The sequence below is a fragment of the Sus scrofa genome, chromosome 14 (assembly GCF_000003025.6).
Source record: "Sus scrofa isolate TJ Tabasco breed Duroc chromosome 14, Sscrofa11.1, whole genome shotgun sequence".
In the NCBI taxonomy this organism is placed as follows: Eukaryota; Metazoa; Chordata; class Mammalia; order Artiodactyla; family Suidae; genus Sus; species Sus scrofa.
In genome coordinates this window covers 17273499-17294412 of record NC_010456.5, presented here as the reverse complement: position 1 = coordinate 17294412, position 20914 = coordinate 17273499, and the positions used below count along the sequence as shown (strand labels likewise).

The 20914-nt window shown below is 41.3% G+C and overlaps 1 protein-coding gene and 1 long non-coding RNA gene across 8 annotated transcripts in view; one reads left to right on the top strand and one right to left on the bottom strand.

The window, feature by feature from the left end:
* Positions 1–14352, bottom strand: part of LOC110256615 — a 227038-nt gene extending 212686 nt beyond the window's left edge. For both annotated transcript variants that reach the window (XR_002338374.1, XR_002338373.1), the window contains exon 1: positions 11271–14352. This is a non-coding gene — a long non-coding RNA (uncharacterized LOC110256615). The remainder of the gene's footprint in view (positions 1–11270) is intronic.
* Positions 1–20914, top strand: part of GALNTL6 (polypeptide N-acetylgalactosaminyltransferase-like 6) — a 1214871-nt gene that overhangs the window by 853312 nt on the left and 340645 nt on the right. The window lies entirely within an intron of this gene.

The following is a 20914-nucleotide window of genomic DNA, read 5'->3' as shown; positions in this document are numbered from 1 at the left end:
TTTTCCCCATGGATTTAGTCATTATTTTTTTTTTTTTTTGTCTTTTTTTGCTATTTCTTTGGGCCGCTTCCGCGGCATATGGAGGCTCCCAGGCTAGGGGTCTAATCGGAGCTGTAGCCACAAGCCTACGCCAGAGCCACAGCAACGCGGGATCCGAGCCGCATCTGCAACCTACACCACAGCTCACGGCAATGCCGGATGTTAACCCACTGAGCAAGGGCTGGGATTGAACCCGCAACCCCATGGTTCTTAGTCGGATTCGTTAACCACTGAGCCACAACGGGAACTCCGGATTTAGTCATTATGACTGGGTGTGTAGCTTCCCAGCTATGAGGGTTAATTGCTGTTATAAGTAAAACCTTTGGAGACAACATTCAGAGTTAGACTAACTGATTAGATTAGGGAAACAAATAGACACAGAATGAATTTTTAAAAGAAATTGTCATAATAAAAAGTAGCTTATTATCTAGTGGTAATGTGTTCCACTTCTGTGTTTAAAAAAACTCACATGTGGCTCTCAGGGACAATAAACTGAAGTTGCATAGAATTTTTATGTAATTATTTCCCAGAGAAGGAGGAACAAAGCAGTTCTTAAGAGGTGTTATTTTATACAATGTGATTTATACAGTTATGTGTAATATATGAATTAAGTACTAAGAGTAGATGTGTGGTTATTTCACATTATTGCTAAGCATTTATGAATTCAAGGGGACAAAATGGGATAGTCTTATTGTTGGGGTGAACTTCTATTTGACTATTATTGTATATACATTTTAGTTTATAAGTGTTGAGGCATAGTGCTTTACTAGGCTCGGGTCTTGTTCTGTACAGAGCACTTGGTGACACTTTATCATCTGGCCTGAGACAAGCCCCAGAAGTGAGGACACTTCTAGAGCATTCCTGTTTCTTAAGTGTCCTCTGTGTCATGGGATTTGGAAAAAACAAGCTTATGATAGAGGTCTCAAAATTCCCATGATTCAATATCAAACTTGCATGCACAGAACAGTTTTCACACTTTAGGAAGAGGCCCTAGGTAGGTCTTTATCCTTGAGCCTGTTTAGGATAATCCAACTGGTGTTCAGACTAGAGGCAGCGGTGGGAGTGGTCTCTTTAAAAGCAGAACACCTTCTTGGGCACTGCTCTGAAGGGTGGGGGGGGGGGGATGGCCAGACTGGAGGGAACAACCCTCCTCCACTCCCACCACTGCCCCTGGTCTGAACACCAAGCCCCAAACTTTTTTCAGAGGTGTGGAGGTCCATCATAATTCTAATACTTTTCCTCAAAAAAAGAACATGTGGTTTGGAAGTAAAATAGAGGGACCTATCCTGGGGTGCAGATTAAGGAAGATGTCTACTAAAATGGGAAGTTTTGCTGAGACTCAGAAGATGTTACATTGGTTAGAGTCAAAGCAACAGAAATCATTCTGGGAAAGAAGAAATGTGAGTGCCCAGAGGTCAGAAAGCATGACCTTTCCAAGTTGTTCTAAGAGAGAGGCTATGCCTACAGCATCAAGTTCAAGAGAGATAGTTCTGTAGAAGAATCTGGGCGTACAAATGTGAGCCAGAAGAGCAGAAATTCTCCAAATTTGGTTAGAAACATTGGTTTCTATATCCAGAACATGGAATTTCATGAGAGAAGAGAAATTATTAGACTTCCATTAATTTCATCATGTCCTATCTTTCCTTATAATCTGTGCTAAGTGTTGTCTTCTATCCTCCTATATGGATCTTTAACTCAACTTGAACTCACTTTTTTCCCCTTTTACTCCAGAATTTTACCCCGCACTTAAGGTATTTCTCAGTCAATTCCATTCAGTAGGGGATAGCTCTGCCTCCATCAAATAAGAAAAAGTTCCCTGTCTCCTAATAATCATAAAAAATGATTGTCTTAATTCAGCCCCTATTCCTTTTAGCTTCCGTGATTTCTCATTTAATTACTAAGATATTAAAATAATTGGTCTATACTCATTCTTCCAAGTTTTGTCACTAGTTGATTTCATCTTGGTCCCTGACAGCTTGCATTTGCATTTAAGACTCTCCTAAATCTACCTGCTCATCAAGTGCAGAATATACTTCTGCTATCAAATCTCAAGGCTTATCTCACCTCCATCTCCATTTGCTTTTAAGGTTAGGTAACAATATAACCTCCTACAACTTTCTTCAACTCATCTTGCTCTTTTTGGTTGCTAATACATGGCTCTTTCCTGTTTTATCTTTCTGTGTCTTTCTTTCCTGCCTTTTTCCTCCCTTCTTACAGTCTTACTTCAACATTCTGCACCTCTGTCGCCTATAGAAGAAAAGTGAAAGCAGTTACCTTGTTCTCGACCTACCCCTCACTTTCCCCACCACCCACTTTAAAAGAAGTTGCTCTTTTCTTACTTTTTCATTGTTTTCTGGGGTCCTGAACAAAGCCTTTAGATAATTTCATGATCTGGAATGTAATCTGGGTTTGTGACTGTCAAGAGGAGTTGTAAACATTGTCACTGCTCACTACTTCTTTCTTCATGAGACTGCATGTGTTTTGAGGATCAGGATGCTGCATTCCTCACTGTTGTACCCACAGCACCTGGCACCTTCTTCTCATCCACAGGATAGATATTTAGCAAACAGCTTTTTTTTTAATCTTATGGCCACATCTGTGGCATATGTAAGTTTCCAGGCCAGGGATTGTACCACAAGCAACTTTAATACGCAGAACTGTCCTGGTGTTATGATGGTCAGCATGTTAGATGTGTTATGGATGTTGATGTAAGTTTATGTGCATTAAGGAAACATACACTCTTATCTGACACATACAATTATGTTTATATTTTTCATAGTTGTGATAATTAACCCATTTTCAATGAAAATATATTTAAATAAAATATATATTTAAAATTAACATCACAGTGGTAGACTTTACTTTCAATTGTAATCAGAGCGACATTAATTCAAAAATAAATATGCATCTTAAAAGAGGCTCAGATTGCTACATCTTTGCGTTATTCTAGTTCTGCAGTGATTACTATATACATACATATATTCATATTTAATTTTTTGGCTTAAGCACTTGTTTTTAGCTGAACCATTATCTCTTTGCAGAAAGCAAACCTGAAATAATCTTTCTAGGGTTCTATATCTTGTGCTGAAATCAGTCCCAACTTCAGCTCACTTGATGCCCCTACTGCTCTACTTAAAACTTTTCCTTTAGGTACCATATTACTATTTTTTTTTCTTTTTTTAGGTGAGATTTCATTGAAATAAAACATTTTTGACTAGTATTGAATTATGTGACCAATTTCCCTTGCAGAGGCTTCTGTTTTGGAGGTTTTGAATGTTAGAAATTTCTATAGGCAATCTGGCAATCAAATATTCTGAAGTACAGGCTGAACCTCTCACAACTGAGCTGTCACTACCATCCAACTCTGCTGATCAGCCAACTATGTCAAGCGGCGCTGTCATTTACTTTAGAAAAACAAGCAAACCCTTCCATCGTGTTTCTGAAGGAGGGAATAACAAAATCAACTTTTTTCCTTTTCTGACTTATGATGGTGAAGCAAAAGTAACTTAGAATTACAGTAATAATTGCCAACACTTATTGAATGTTTTATTGTTGTCAACACCTTAGAATTAATAACCATTTAATTATAGCATCTATTGTAAAGAGTCATTATGGTAATTATACCCATTTTACACATGAAGAGAAGATGTTGAGAGCTTAAGCCATTTGCCTAAGTAACACAGCTAGTAAGGGGCAAGCCTAAGAGCATAGTCTCCTAACACTATGATCTTCGATACAATTCTCTAATAGGTGCATTTCAGATGGTAGGTTTTTTAGATGGTAGGTTTTTATTTTTTCATTTCAATTTTTTTCTCTTTAGGGTCACCCCTGAGGCATATGGACGTTCCCAGGCTAGGGGTCGAATTTGAGCTGCAGCTGCCAACCTACACCACAGCCACAGAAACGCCAGATTCTTAACTCACTGAACAGGGCCAGGGATCTAACCCCTATCATCATGGCTACTAGTAGGGTTCTTAACCCGCTTAGACACACAGAACTCCAGATGGTAGGTTTTTATATTATTTGATTTTTTTTAACAATAGGAATTGCAAGAAAATAAGGTTGATTTGTTTTTATCTAATACTATCAGAAATAATTTCCTGGGAGTTCCTGTTGTGGCTCAGCAGGTTAAGAATCCAACTAGTATCCATGAGAATGTGGGTCTGATCCCTGGCCTCACTTATTGGATTAAGGATCCAGCATTGCTGTGAGCTGCGTTGTAGGTCGCAGATGCAGCTTGGATCCAGAGTTGCTATGGTGCAGGCCAGCAGCTGCAGCTCTTTTTCAACCTAGAGCCTAGAACTTCCATATGCTGCAGGTGTGGCTCTAAAAAAATAAATAAAAAAGAAAAAAGAATTTCCTTTCCATTAGCTTCAAAAACACCTAAGTAGTTCCAACTACCTTGGTAGGTTTCAGGGTTAAGGGGTGGGGAAGTGCACAGGCCTCTGACATCTAAGAAGATAACTTTTTAAACAGCCACAGGCCTACTTTATATTTATTGATTTAAGTCACCCTTACAGCCATCAAATGCAATGACCCTTTCTACTTTAAGTGATTCTCATCAGAATATTACGAGTGAGCATTTATTTAGTGCCTACTATCCATCAGGAACTGTAATAAGCACTTTGCCTGATCTCTAATCCTCACATCCACCCCTTGATTAAGCATATTTATTAACCTCTTTTTATAGATCAGGCTTCGAGTGGGTCACTTGTTCAAGGTTATACAGTTTATAAAGAGAAGAGCTGACACTACAAAGCCTAGTGTCTTCTGCCCCAAGGCATGTAAACATATGCTTTATTTCCTCCCTAAAAAAGGAGAGCTTTAAAAATAATATCCCAAATATGGGCATTAAATCGTCTCTATCATTTTAAAGATATATTTTCTTAGAAATAACTTTGATCTCCAAAGCTTATCTTGGAAATCCCATTTTCCAACATATGTATTCGGAGTAGTTTATTATCAAAAAAAGCTCTTAGAATATAAGCGTAGCATCATCTGCATTTTTGGGTTGAAAATTTGGTTCCACATTTCACCACATGAAGTCATCACAACTACCTCTTAATTAAAGAAGAGGAAAAAGAGGAAAGAGCAAGGATTGTAACCACTGCCAATTTTCCTGTGGATTGATGAGCCATCCATTAAGAACACATGCAACAGGACACACAGTATTAAAGTGTACCATGTAATTGTACTGAGTCTTTTGCTTCGTGGAAACTGAGCACATAATAGACACCTTAATGATGCTACGAAGTGGATGAGCTATTCAGAGCAGAGGAGACTTCGAGGCCTTCCTCCCAACTTCCCGTGACCATCACTCTGCACCTTCTGTGCTATGAAAAGGCATGCTATCTCTAAAAGGAAAGCAAACAGCTGACTACTTGTCAAAGCTCTAGTCCAGATGGGCCACTGAAGTAACCAATCAATTATTAGTTTTCTTAAATAAGAGCCTGAAGGTCGAGCCACAGGATCCAAGCACCCCTCCAAGTTTTCACTCTGAGTGACCTGTGTGTGAAACAGGCAGGCAGCTTACCTCTCAAGGACTTGGGCAGACATGCTTTGCACTCTGCAGTGGGGAAGGGAAAATGTGCTGGTGGAGTTCTCACTATGGTCCAGTGGGTTAAGAACCCAACACAGTATCCTTAAGGATGTGAGTTCAATCCATGGCCTCACTCAGTGGGTTAAGGATCCTGTGTGGCTATGGCGTAGGCTGGCAGCTGCAGCTCTAATTTGATTCAACTCCTAACCCAGCAACTTTTATATGCCACAGGTATAGCTATAAAAAAAGTACTTAGAGCAGACAGATCCATAATACAGTATAAATTAATAGAAATGAGAAGAACTTTTTTTTTCCCCTTTCTGCTCTGTTATGTGCACATGGTCAAGAATTTGGTTTCAAGGTTTGTAATGTGAATATAATGTGGAAAAACTGTAATAACCTCCTTTCATTAAACCAAAGAAGAAAGGGGAAAAAAAGACCGTGGCCATCACTGATTTTACTGTGGGTCTGTTATCCACGAACTGTCAGTCCACACAGCTCCGCTGGCATTGAGTTATTTCCTTTCCACTTCAAACTTTCTGATACTTTCTTGAAACACACACAAACCTCACCGTCCTAAGACCTGGACCCCAGTACCATTCAGGACTAGAGATGGTAATTATGCTGTGGCTGCAGATAATCCATCATAAAGGTTTTGTTTGTGGCTCCTGGTAATTACTAATGATTTCGTAGAGCAGCAGTTATACAGCATAGAAAAAAAAAATCATTTTCTAAAGGTCAGCGAAGGGTTGAAGCATGAAGTAAAATAAGCCCATAGGTGTTAAGTCCTTTTTACCAATTAATCTCTGGGTTGTTCTTCACTTTTGAAAGGTGTAGTAGTAACATTCATACTTAATACAGATTTGCCTAAAGAGTAATCTCTTGGTATGTTTATAATTAAAATAAGAGGTTTTTTTTTTTTTAAGTTTCTTTAGGATGAGAACTGGCTTTGCTTAGAAAATACACCATTAGGCAATTTGGAGACAGGCTGGGACCCAGGATCCTTCACTGCAGTGCTTATACCTGGACGAAAGTCTCCCAGAGCAACAGAATACAAAGAAACTAGAAGGGACGCGAACTAACTGGATGCAGGCACAGTTAGGGCAAATTAGGCACAACAAGATAGAAAACAACCAAAACTCAACTGCCACATCTCAGATGATGGGGTCAAAAGCAGAGTCAAAGTACATGCACTGTGCACACAGCACCACCAAGGGAGCGGGCAGACCACCTAAGCCAGACCCATGGACCCAGCCCATCTTACATTCCCATTGAAGGGCATAGCTCACCCTGCCTTGAGAAGCAGGACCAAGGGCACCTGTTGCTTATTTTCACTCCCTCCTTCCCCAGTAAAGCCTTGCCTGAATTCCTACTCTGGCCTCTTTATCAGTTTCTATTGATTAAAAAGAGTCCAAGAACCAGGGTTGGTAACAAACTCACTCCAGCAACTGTTACTTCAAAGACACAGTCCCAGCCCAACAAAAACAGTAACTGGATCATGAGGGTGCAGACCAGCAGTGAGAGGTGCACAGAGGAGGAGAGAGCAAGTCCGAGCCACACGTGAGAGTCTGTGGAAAGTGGGGTGGGTATAAACCCACTTTGCTACCATTCAACAAAGTTGGCTGAACTCAAGTGCTTGGTGGGCAGCATGGAAAGGGGGCTGCATTTCAGACTTGGACACAAAAAGGGGACAGGGAAGGGGATATCAAAGCCAGGAAAGTCCTCTCAAGAATCCCCCCTGATAATGGAAGGTCACAGTTTCCCACCATAGGTTGACAGGTGTTTGAATCAAACTGTGTGTAAATCTGCAAACATGGGGTGACTCCAGCTAACCCTTGGGTTCTGTAATATAGGTAACTAAATGCTTTATTTTGGTTGACATAAAGTTCTGAAAAACACGTTGGTAATGGCAGAAACACTCATGGTGACCCAGCCATTTCAGCAATAAAAAGCACCAGAACAGAACAGTTTCTAGCTCTGGTTGCCTGACCTACAGCAGGTGTGTTGGTGACAAGTCATTTAAATTTTCCCTACTTGTTTTTCATCTTAAAACAGCTCATGCTGGAGTTCCCGTCGTTGCTCAGAGGTTAACAAATCCGCCTAGGAACCATGAGGTTGCTGGTTTGATCCCTGGCCTTGCTCAGTGGGTTAAGGATCCAGTGTTGCCATGAGCTGTGGTGTAGTTTGCAGACACGGCTTGGATCTCGTGTTGCTGTGGCTCTGGAGTAGGCCAGTGGCTACAGCTCCGATTAGACCCTTAGCCTGGGAACCTCCATATGCCACAGGAAGCAGCCCTAGAAAAGGCAAAAAGAAAGGAAAAAAAAGTTCATGCTTAAGAAGTGATATGACCACTTAATTCAAAATGCAAATGATTAGAAAAGTAGAAACTATTTAACAAAGAGCAACAATGCCAGATACTTATTGAATTCTATTTTGTGCCAGACTGTTGTAAACAGCATAGATATTAGATTATTTAATCCTTTCCCATCCACACAAAAATCCTATGAAGGAGACATTGTAATTTTCTCATTTCACAAAGGAAGGAGCCTGAGGCAAAGTCTCCAACAGATTTAAATCTTTAAGAGTAAGGCTTTTTGAACACTGATTGTTTCTGATGTGTCGACTTGGCTAAACTCCAATGCTCAGTTTTTCCAGCCAGCCCTCATCCAAGATGCTGCTGTGAAGGTGCTTCACAGATGAATATCAAACCAACATGAACTGACATGAAGTACAGGTGATCATCTCAGATAATCTGGGTGGGCCTGAGTCAGTCAGTGGAAAGGACTTAATTGAGTGGAGGCGTCCTTGGAGAGGAAAAAAAATCCCACCTGTGGACAACAGCATCCCCTCATCCCCAGGAGACCCTCTCTGAGGGCTGCCCTACAGATTGTCACCAGCCCCCACAATTAGAGAGGCCACTTCTTTGCAAAACATCTCTTAACTCTATATTGGTATTTCGTCAACTGGCACACTGCTTCTCAGCTTTATACACACACACAAAACCATGCGTATCACCCCTGGGCTATTTTGCCTCATGTTACCTGAGCCTCAATCTTCCTTTTCTTTCTCCCTTTCAACTTACTCAGGAACGGGCAGCAATCTACTGCTCTCTAGGAAAGGGGAAACAAAAGCTTGTTTATCAGCTCAGCCAAGATGGAGGAGTGGGTTTACTTCTAAACCAAGTAAAGCTGTCATTTTTGAGGATTATGAAAATGACCCCACTTCTCTTTCCGAACCACTGTTTCCCAGCCTGGACACCCCCTCTCAGTCCTCAGTGTTGTGTGGCAGAAAGGTTCTCTAGAACATATGTCAGATTTAATCCTGGATGGCGGCTTCAACCAGGTCACAGAACTGAAGCATCAAATAAGAAGGCATCTGTTTCATCCCCCTCCAGAGGCTAAAGGCATCAACTTTGCTGCCCTTCCACCATCATCAGCATTTCTCTCCCCAGCTGTCACCTGAGGATTGTGCCTCAAGGAAAGAGGCTTGGAGCCAGAGGGAGAATTGCACTCATTGAGAACTTGGAGTCACCATTGTCTCTGCTCCACAAGCCTTGCAGCTGCCTGCCCTTTGCCACCCAGGCTCACAGCGACTGAGTGCAAGCAGCTGCACGTCATTCGCACAGAAGCGGAGGATATGGACCTGGCAAAGTCATGTGAAGGAAACCGACAGGACCCCCAATTTCTGGTCTAGCAATGGCCCCACTTATCCGTAAACACACATTTTGCTCAAGTATATCATCAGAACTAATTATCGTGCTATAAATTATAGCAGAAAATTAAAAGACGCTAGAGAGGAAGGAAGAAATATGAATATTACTTAAAATGAGATGGTAATTAGGTTATCCTCTTCCCTCCGAGCCAGCTCCGGCTGTTTAAAATAAGTCCTAATAACAGTGCTAAATGAACTCAAATCGCAAATGAATATTAAACTGACCTACTTTAGAGATTTCATAACTGGTTTTTTTAAGGTAGATATTGTTCCTTGGGAGATGCATGTGAAACATACATGTGATGCGGATTTTGTGTCAGTGTGGCCAAACTGTGATGCCCAGATCATTAGTCCAACATTATTCTAGATGGTTCTGTGAAGGTGTTTTGGGATGCAGGTGGGATATTTACATTAAATCTATGTACTCTGAGTAAAGCAGATTGCCCTTCATAATGTAGCTGAACCTCTTGCAACTTGTTGAAGTCCAAGGACAAAGACTGACCTTCCCCGAGCAAGGAGAGGTCCTCACAGTAGACTGGCCATCTTTGGATTCCGGCTCCAACTCCTTTCTCATCTCCAGCCCACCAGCCTCCCCCAGGAGACTGTGAGCTCACCAAGCCTCCACAGCTGCATGAGCCAATGATTTAAAGTAAATCTCTCTCCCTTATACACACACACACCCCTCTGTTGGTTCCATTTCTCTGGAGAACTCTAAACACAATGAGTAAACTGACCACACTGGAAATAACCAGATGAACTTCAGGAATATAAAAGGTGAGAACCCAGCTGCATTTGATCTCGAAGAGACAGCAGTGAGTGATGGCTTAGAGTGAGATCCTAATTCTCTGTTCAGGAATTGAACCTGGGCAGCCTGGTTGAAAAACACGAGTCCTAGCCACTAGACTAAATAGAGGCAACAAGCAGAATTGCCCTGATTCTTGTCCCCTGTGGAAAGCAAGACTGTCTCGAGGCAAAGACTGTAAAAGCAGGTGTAAAGTTTATTATCCGAGTCACAGTACAACATGTGGGCGAGCACACAGAGAAGGAGTTTAAGTCAGAAGTGAAGAAGTAATACCCACCCTAAAGAGAAGTGCTGCTACAGTCATCCCCCCAAGTGAGAAGTGCAGCAGAGAGATGATTTAAATCACTCAGATAGGACAGTTCTTCTGGATCTTTGTTTACCTTTAGCCAATTATCTTAATTCTCACACTGACATAGGACCCTCCGCAATATGCATGAGCATCTTCTTTCCAAAGCAAAGGCTGTCGGGATGGTATCAGGACTTACTATGGCCTGGCGTCCCCTCCCTTTCTGACCCCAGGTGTCTTACTGCGCATGTGTAATTGGGAAGATCTCCTTGACCCCCAGGAATGATTGGTCATCTTTCTTAGGTGGGAAATGAGACAAGTCCTAGAAGGACACAGACTCATATCAAACAGGCCCACGTAGCAGACAAGTCCCCAAAGACAAAGATAGCCCCAAGGCCACAGGCTACAACAAAACAATACATGTCTATTGAAAACCAGGCACTCTCCTGCCTCAGGAGAGCTGGAGTCTCACCTGCTGAGACCTCCTGTTGGTCAACAAACTCTGCTTGCAATCTTATTACTCCAGCCTCTGCCTCCTTCTTCCCCACTGTTCTAACAATCTTATCTCTCTACTCCAGCTGAGCTCAGTTTCTTCAACTTTTTCCTTGAGGTGTCAAGGAGAAACAAGTTCCAGTTTCCTTGGCCTCTCAAGTCCCAACTGTTCTCAGCCTAAGGGCCCATCTACCTCTTACCTCACATTCACAGAGCAAGCACTACTTTAACCAAATATCTGAGCTGACACTGTGATGTTTTAGAGCCCAAGTACCAAAAAGAACAGTACATATGTTTGTGCATATATATACACAATAATACACATCCAATATATAGGTAGTACCTAGGCTGATATAGTGAAAGACTATAGAGTTTATAAACAACAGAAATGTGTTGCTTACAGTTCTGGAGACGGGAAGTCCAAAATCAGGGTGCCCTGCGCAGTGGTTGAGTTCCAGTGAAGACGCTCTTGCAGGCTGCAGACAGCTGACCTCTCCCTACATCCTCCCATGCAGAAGAGGCAAGGGCGTGGTCTCAGGTGTCTTTTATAAGAACGCTAATCCCTCCCCTTGTGACCTAATGACCTTCCACAGCCCCGCCTCCTAACATTATTAATTTAGGGCATTAGTTTTCAACATATGAATTTGGGGCATGTATTCAGACCATAGCACCTTCCAAAATGTGCAGGCTGATTTCGGGGCCACTAAATGCCAAGTCCCAGCAAAGCTCCTGGGCTTCTGGGACTTACCTACAAATATGAACAATCCCTAGAAATCTAGGAAATCAGCAATGTCGAAACCCAGCTCATATTGATCAAGTACCTTCATTACAGGGAGGCGATGGGTAGTTGCCCATATCTGATATCATGGAGCTCAGAATTGAGGAGAAGCAGATCATGAAAATGAAGGTCTAATTATAAACTAAGAGAGGGGCTCTAAAGAACCAGAGACACTTGGTTATTCAAGAGCATATAACAAAAGAATCTAGAACCTTCTGAAACCTAGCTACTCAGAGTGAGGGCTGCAGACCAGGAACATCAGAACCATCTGGGAGCCAGTTAGGAAAGAAGACTCTCGGGGCCCCACCCAGATTGCAGGTGATTCACATTCATGTTAAATTTGAGAAGCAACTGGCTTAAGGGGTAAAGAAAAGTGCTTCACTGAGGATAGAACTTTCTAGCTGAGATCTGACTGGAAGGGTGAAGCACTTTGTCAAAAGCAGAGGAAACAGTATTCATTATTGCTAATTACCAAACATCTCCAGGTATCTTCCCTGACACCTCAAAGGACTGTGCTTTCCTGTCCCTATGGAGTTGGATCTGGCCAGGAGATGCTCTGGCTGGTGAAATATGATCAGGAAAGCTCAGGGTCATCAGGAGAACCATGATGTAGTTTGCTATTCTTTTCCTTTCTGCCATGGTTAATTGTCAGTATCAGTGGGATGAACACGCAGCTTGAAAAACTGAGAAGCTTTCTTGCACTAAGCTCTTGAGATACCTGAGCCATTGTTGTTGCCTAACTGATACAGGAGACCATCAATTGATTCATCCAACTAATATTTATTGAGTGTCTGGCATTGATACAATGATACAGTGATACAATGTCTGGCATTGATTTAAGCTCTGGAAATTCAGGATGAAATCAACCAGACAAGGCTCTGTAGGCTCTTCTCTTTGTCTGGAGAAAGATGGGCACAAAGCCACCCAAAACTACTAATTTCAGATAGGAAGATGGGCTGTGAAGAGAGTGAAATGGGGTTGGGGGGCTATTTCAGATGGCAGTCAGCTCAGCTTTCTGGTTGGCAACCAAGGGAGAGAGGATGGACTTATATCCAAAAGCTGACTTCCCCACCTCCTGATAATTAGTGGGCAAGAGTTTTTAAAAGGGGGAGTTTTAGGGGCATACACATGGGGGTTGGGGGGGCTACACAGTCAGCTCTGACAGACATCTCAAAATTGGTCACTCAGTGGTCTGACCAACACCATCTTCACTGTTTTAAGTCCACTTAACCTTCAGTCCTGGGATCAGCTTGTTCCCAATTCCTTGAGGTCTATTCTCAGAATTGTGGCAGCTTATATCATGGCTACAGTTTGGTCATCATGCAGTTAACTTCCTCCACTTGGTGGGAGTTTCAGTATCTACAAATCAGCTCAGAAGTTATAGGAGGTGGAACTAAAGGTCCTTGACATTACTTAATGACTACAACTATTATCATTCGGTCTTATTTGACTGCTTTTCTTTGCTTCTGCATTTTCTCACTTCTCTGATTAAACTTACTCTTTGTTTAAAGCTTTTCTATAGACAAAAGGCAGGCAGAGAACACGGTGGGGGTTAGGACTAGAGGGTCCCGCTCCTTTTCCACACCTTAATCGGGTTGTTTCTCCCAGTCAAAGACTTTGATGGTGCATGTGGCAGGCATGCACTACCTGTTGTGAAAGTATCACCTGAAAGACCATCACAACTTTATCTTTTAAAAGGTGGGATTCCATTCTGCAAGTCTCCAAACTTGAGACTCTCAATTCTTTTTTTTTTTTTTTTTTCCTACCAACGGGTCAGTTCTTTTCTGAGCTCATTTTTGTTTTATTAGCACCCTGACTAATGCAGCCAAGAAGGATCAAAATCAACTACTAATTCATGTTGTTTCTCAGGCTAAATGGTAACCTCCTTGAGGGCAAAGACCATGCCTGACTTGCTTACCATAAAATACAGCACACTGAACACAGAGCACTCAGGAGCTATTTACTGTATGAATGAATGAGTAAATGAGTATCATAAGTTTCTATTTGTATTCTGCTAATGACTTTCCTTATATTTTTTGCCACATATGAATATATATTTTACCTATCAGCCTAAAGAAGTTAACAATACCCACATCCTTTTACCTCCCAGGCTATAATTTAAGTTCAAATTTTTAATTGCTAGTCCCTCCCCACATACTCAGATTTTCTTGATTTTTTATTTTAAGAACTAGAATTCTGTATCCTGATTTTTAGTAATTTTATTTTACTTCATGATTCTTTCATTTTCAGAGCCATATTAAGATTGCATGTACAAAATCAGCCATAATTAGACTTAACTATAATTGTATGTGTTGATTGCTCACCACAGTTTCCTTTTTTCTTGAACCCATTTTTGTGATTCATTTGTTGTTTGACTGCAATACATCAAGAATCATTTTCAGGAAAAAGCACACTATGAATGAATGATGTGTTTCTGAAACTTTGCATGTCAAAATTTAACTTTCATTTGCATTCACCTGAATGGTAGTTTGTTTGAATATTGAAATAGTCACGGTTCACTTGCCTCAGAAAATCATATAAATATTCTATTGCTTCCTAGAATTTAGTTTTAGGGATGAGAAATCTGATATCTAGTTGATTCTCTTTCCAATGCAGATGGTTCGTTTGTTTGTTTTTCCCTCCTTATTTGAAATAATTTGGATTTTTTTCTTTATTCTCAGAATTTAGAAATTGCATCTGGAAATAATATTTTCTCTTTTATCTTTTTTTTTTCTTTAGGGCCGCACCTGCAGCATATGGAGGTTCCCAGGCTAGGGTGCTAACCGGAGCTACAGCTGCTGGCCTTCGCCTCAGCAACAGCAATGCCAGATCTGAGCTGTGTCTGCAACCTACACCACTGCTCACAGCAATGCCAGATCCTTAACCCTCTGAGCAAGACCAGGGATCAAACCCACATACGCATGGATGTTAGTCGCGTTCACTAACTGCTGAGCCACAATGGGAACTCCCGAAATAATGATATTTTCTTTGCTCTTTTCATCTCTTTAAGATCTGACATAATTTTTCCTTCAATCCAGGAAATTCTTTCAACTTTTTTTTTAAACTGTGGTTTTTCCTTTGTTCAGCCTCTTTCTGATTAAAATGACTATAGATTTTGGTATGCCTAGCCCAGTTCCTCAGAGTTTATTGTCATTTTTCTCAAAATATCTTTATTAACTTTTATACAGCCTTCTAGGAGTATTCCTTGAATGAGTCTTTCGGTCCAACTAAACTGAAATGAGAAAAGTGGCCACTCTGCTAATAATAATTTGATCAGTCTAATAATTTGTTTCTAGCAACCACTTTTTGTAAGTTCAAAAAACATTTCTTCTCAATTGCTTGATCAGTCTAATAATTTGTTTCTAGCAACCACTTTTTGTAAGTTCAAAAAACATTTCTTCTCAATTGCTTCTTTCTCCTAAGGTCTTTAGGTTATCAATAAGAGAGCTTCTCAAATATGAATAATGGTTATTTTTTATATTATATTCTCTCTTTTGCCATTAATTCTTTAATAGAGGACTTATTCTCGAATTTCTCACCTTGTCCAAATTTTTCAAGCCACTGGCTTACATCATATGCTCTATGATTGTTTTTTGCCATCCTCTGCTCACATTTCTAAATAATAGTCGAGGCAGATGCCAACTCAAAATGTATTCCTTGGATCTTCACCCATCAGCATCCCACGGGAGCTAGCTAGATATTGATTCTCCACCCCTTGATCCTTTATCTTTATCGGGAACTCTGGTGCAGGACCAAGGAAGCCTCTTTTAACAAGTCTCTAGGTGACAGGAGGATTTTTACATTCACATGGAGTTGCAGGGCACGTGCCCTTCAAAGTTCGAGAAGTCTAGGCCGATTGGTGTTTGCAGCTCTCATGAACCTGGGAAGGAAAGGTGTAAAGTAACCACTTCTTTCCAGCAGTTCCCCCACAGTACTCCAGAAGGAAGGAGAGAATCTTCTTGAATATTAGTAGAGAAAAGTAAGCAACTCATGGGCATTTTAGCCCACACATGGGCATTTTAGCCCATATCGGCCAAGTCAAACCCTGGGGAGATGATCAGACCAGAGACATCGGGTAGAGTTCAAGCCTTGTTCCCAGAGTCCTTTTATCAACTGGTCCTTTCCAGCCCCTCCCATTGTCATGCCTGCCCTTCCCCCACCATCACTCCTCCACGTGGGTAGTGAGAACCTTAGGGGGTCTCAGTTTGATGACAGGTCTAGCTACCAAGAGGAAATAGAAAAGGAATTAATTACCTAATTAATTACTTAATTACCTGAGCTGTGCCTTTCTCCTTTGGGCTCTCTTGCCCGTGTTTAGTCATTCCCTGCAGCAAACCTTCCACGCTATTCAGTAAATCATCAGAACAGAGGGACATGCTGTGACAAAGCTTGTGTCAGTTGCCCTATTCATTTCCTGCCACCCCACCCTTCCCCATAACAATCAAGAATTTAACAGCTTAAAGCTACACCCATTATCTCACAGCCTATAGGCCAGAAGTCCAGAAGTCCAGAAGTCCAGAAGTCCAGCCCAACTGGCTCTCAGGGTAGTGGGGGCTGTGTTCCTCCTTGGGACATCTGCAGATGAATCTGCTTCCAAGTCTGATGAGGCTATTGGCAGAATTCAGTGCCCTGGGTTGTAGGACTGAGGTTGCCTGTCCTTTACTGGCTCCCAGTGGAGGGTCCCTCTCAGTTTTTAGAGGACACTCACTCTGTTCCTTGGCTAGGAGCCAACTTCCTGCAGCTTCAAACACAGCAGCACTGGGTGGGTCCTCCCCACAAGGGGTCTCTCCTTCTCCCCCTCCTCCCAACAGCTCTCTGACTGGCTTCTCTGCTGATAAGAAACCCATGTGATCATACTGGGCCCACCTGGTCTTCTAAGATAATCTCCCCATTTCTTGGTCAGCTGATTTAGTGACACTCATTCTACCTGGACAGTCCCTGAACACATGGATTAGCCTTTGAACAATGAGGGGGTGTTGGCAGAAGTCTTTGAGAGGGCAGTGCTGGAATTCTGCCACCATACCTGCTCCAGGTAAGCTCTCGCAGAAAGCTGCAAGTCCTCATCTGCCAAGTACCCCTGGCACCCTCTACTCTCTGTCTCTCTGCTTATCACTTGGAGGGGCTCAGGAGCCCTCAGGAAGCACTTTGTCTTACCTCTTAGGAAAGCCCCCTTTGCCAGTGCTGAATTACACAGCAGAACCACTCACCAGCCTCTCTCCCCAGGAAATCACAATTGCTTCATCTGAAACCACAATACCTCAGAAATTGGAAACTACTGGGGATAGCCTTCCTTCTCACCTAAGATTATTTTTGCCCGAATATGCCTTGGGTCATTAAAATTCACTCTCTAGAAACCAAGAAAAAGATAAGAGGAAAAAACTCATCTCTGGAGGATTATCACCATTGACATATTTGGCATTACAAAGAGCTTCTACTAGGAATCTGAGTGAAATGCAATTGAATGCATCCTATTTTTAAAGATGAATTGAAAATGACTGTTCACAAAAATCCAAGGGCTAAATTTAAAATGGTAAAGGTTATAGAAACCTTCTATGTTGAGCTAACCCTCTCATGAGACTGATGCACAACACTGGAGTCTCAATGGTTTTTGAGGACTCTACAGAGAGAAGCCACATAATTGGAGTGCCCTCACCCAGAGTCCTGGAAAGAGAAGGATCAAGTGGCCACACAGATTAGACCAGGAAGAGGCTTCACTGAAGAGCTGAGAGCAAAATCACAGTCCTCCCATAATTACTGTAAGGAGATTCAGGTACACCCAGTCTCTGGAGAGCCCTGGTCCATGACGGAAAGAGTTGAGGTCACTCGTGCTTGGCTTATTTTATCGCTAATCAGCAGCACAGCTGAAAACTAGCTTCACCATCTATTGGCTTCTCTCAGCCATCAAAGCATCTTTTCTCCCTTTTGATAGCGCAGCTCCACATCCAAAGTAAGAGAAAAAAAAGCTCCCACTCCAAGGCTGTCTCCATCTTCCCCTCTGGCCACACTTAAAGAGGTTCATCCCATGATTAAAAGGGAAGTAAAAGTCAGCCTTGGGAAGTGCAGTGGTTTCCAACAGGAGAGATTCTGCTGAACAGAGTCACGTGCAGGTTGAGGGCCACTGAGAAGTCCAGCCAACACCGCATGGAAGTTCTGAATTTGAGTATCTTAAACCAGGCATGTGGTGGCATTAGACACTTACAGTATTGGGAGGAACATGAGTTTTATCATATAACTTTAGTGCTATTACATAGGTGTTGAGCATCAAGATATTTTGACATATGAACTTCAAAATCTGTCATGTGGGATGCTGGATCATCTGGTGTTAATCGGTCACCAACAGCACCAGCCATGTCAGAATTGTGTGTGATCTTGGTGTTTCCTGACACCAAGGCTCAAAACTGTGGTCACTGACTTCTTTCCTTGACTTTGGTTAACCTCCATTGTTTCATCCATGGGATTCAAGTCAGTGAGCATAGCTTTCCTTTTACTCTCTAGTGAAACAATTAAGAAAAATAAATATTTCTAAAACTACATATATATATATATAGGCATATATATAGATATATAATTTTGGCTGCTTGCTTTTGCCTCTGAAGAGAACCAGTAAGTCTGAACCCTCAATGAGCAGACCTAAACAAGATTATGTTCTAGGTGCCCAAGGAGTTTATTTTCGTGTTAACAAAGTTGTAACATGTACTAAGCTGGGAGACCTACAGACAGACCTGGCTTCAATCATGACTGTAGAACTTACTGATCATGTAACTATGAATGGGACAAGCCTCTCTAAAACTCAATTTTCTAATAACTGGGGAGAAAACTTATCCTATCTTGCAGGGTGGCATAGGAATTACAGGTAATATCTCTACTATGTCTAGTATGGCAAAGAGTAAGAACCAAAAAAAGTAATACACTAGTTTTAATTTTTATTCTTATTATGTTTCACTCATTTTCATTAACCTCAAAATCTTTGTGAGGGTAAATGCAATAGGGTTTATTTCATGCCTTTAACTGATGATAAGGAAGGCAAAAAAATATATCATTATGGGTGTTTGTGTAACCAACACACTTCACAACTTTATTAAAATGAAAATATTTTCCTTTTTCGTTACTTGTAGGAACATGAGTATGTGAGGGATTGACTGACAGAAGCTTGCTTTTGAGAACTTGGATGATAAGAATATAATCTTGTTCAGGTCTGCTAACTGAGGGGTCCCACTTACTGGTACCCTTGCTGCCTGATTTTATGTTAAATTTAGCTCAGTGTGGTTTAGCAACCATAAAAATAAAGGTTCACTCATTTCTTGCCTGTTATTTAAGGCTGACATGCAGAGTAATACTCTTACTAACTAAGATACTATTTCCCTGTTCAATAAAAGTATTCAAGAATTACCAAAGATAATCCACCTCAAGACATAGCTTTATATGATTTTCCTCTAAGTAAATGAACAGAGAACCCACAGGCTTGTGGTCTACCAAGGTCCAGGAGGTTATGTATTGGTGCTTAGGGAGAACAGATTCTATAATAATTAAAAAAAGAGAATTTCTGGAGTTCCCGTCGTGGCTCAGCAGAAACGAATCTGGCTAGGAACCATGAGATTGTGGGTTCAATCCCTGGCCTCGCTCAGCAGGTTAAGGATCTGGCATTGGCGTGAGCTGTGGTGTAGGTCACAGACATGGCTTGAATCTGGTGTAGGCCGGCAGCAACAGCTCCAATTAGACCCCTACCCTGGGAACCTCCATATGCCATGGGTGTGGCCCTCAAAAGACAAAAAAAAATTAAAAATTTAAAAAAAAAGAGGAGTTCCATTATGGCTCAGCAGGGTAAGAGCCAGATATAGTGTCTGATCCCTGGCCTTGCCCAGTAGGTTAAGGATCCAGCGTTGCCATAAGCTGTGGTGTAGGCCAGCAGCTGCACTTCTGATTCAACCCCTAGCCTAAGAACTTCTATATGCCAAAGGTGTGGCCCTAAAAAAATAAATAAATAACCTTTCCAGTTGAAGTTTTAGTGTGTTTTTGCCACTGCAACAGCCATTTTTTTTGTTGTTGTTGTTCTGACCAAGTTATCATGAAATTATAGAATGCTGGGATTTAGAAGAATAAACCATGTAATTCAAATACATCCTTTCACAGACTAAAAAAAAAAAAAATCAAAACTGAAGGCCAAGAGGTTAGGTATGTGACAGAAGGCCACACAACCAATAAATGGTGTATGCCCCATTACTATTTTTTTAATTCAATGAATATTTACTGAGTTTTCATTACATACAAGGCACTGTGCTCAGGACTGAGCAGAGACAAATGTGAGTAAGGAACCACTATGCCCTGCAGTGGGAGGAAGCTTTCTCCCACTCCAGTCTCTCAACATTTAGTGTTTGAACTCTGAGGCATGTACCTCCCAAAAGGAGAAGGAACATCCTCCAACTGGATTCTTAATAGCAGCTACAGTTTGAAATCTCAAGTTAGATACCTAGCTATAAGAAAGAGAGAAAAAATGAAAGAATTTTCAACGTGGCCCAAAGTGACGTTTTTAAATATGACAATATAGGATAGTTTGTGACCCAGGAAAAAAGTAGAATGTGCTTAGCCCAGGAGGCTCATTTTAAGTTAAAATTATGTCATGGTCTGATGCTTTTAAATTAAACTTTAACTACTTAGCCATATAAAGTATTTGATTTTTGAAAAGACTTCATAATCAAGTAATTAACAAAAAAAAAATACAAAGGCGTTTATAAAATGTGAAGAGAGACTAAGAGGGCCATAGTCAGCTTTTAACTCCTTTCCAATACGAAGACTTTTTCCAGTCTTATTTTAAATTATGTATTTCCCTCTTTGAGAGAGGGGAAAAAAATGACACACACTTCTGTACCTCTAAGGAAAAAAAAAAATCATGAAGCAACACAAAATGGTCTTGGCCATAAATATTTGTTGCTCCAAGGATGTGAAAATATAACCATCTCTGACTGGACTCTTGCACAGAACCAAACAGGTACCACTTGCTGAAGCTTTAGATCACCATCACCCAGGAAACTGATGCCTACACTGTTTTGGTCTCAGGCAAACTGAGCAAGTAATTTTCTACTTGCGTCTGTTTTATTACATACAACACAAAACATGCCCTGATATATTATCCTAACAGACACTGGTCTCCATATGACTCATAAAATTGATGGGCGCCCCTCACACTGAAGGTGGCAAGATGAGGGACTGCTGGCTTCATTTCATACATCCCCACACATTTCTTTTTTATAACTTTGGTCACTTTCTGTT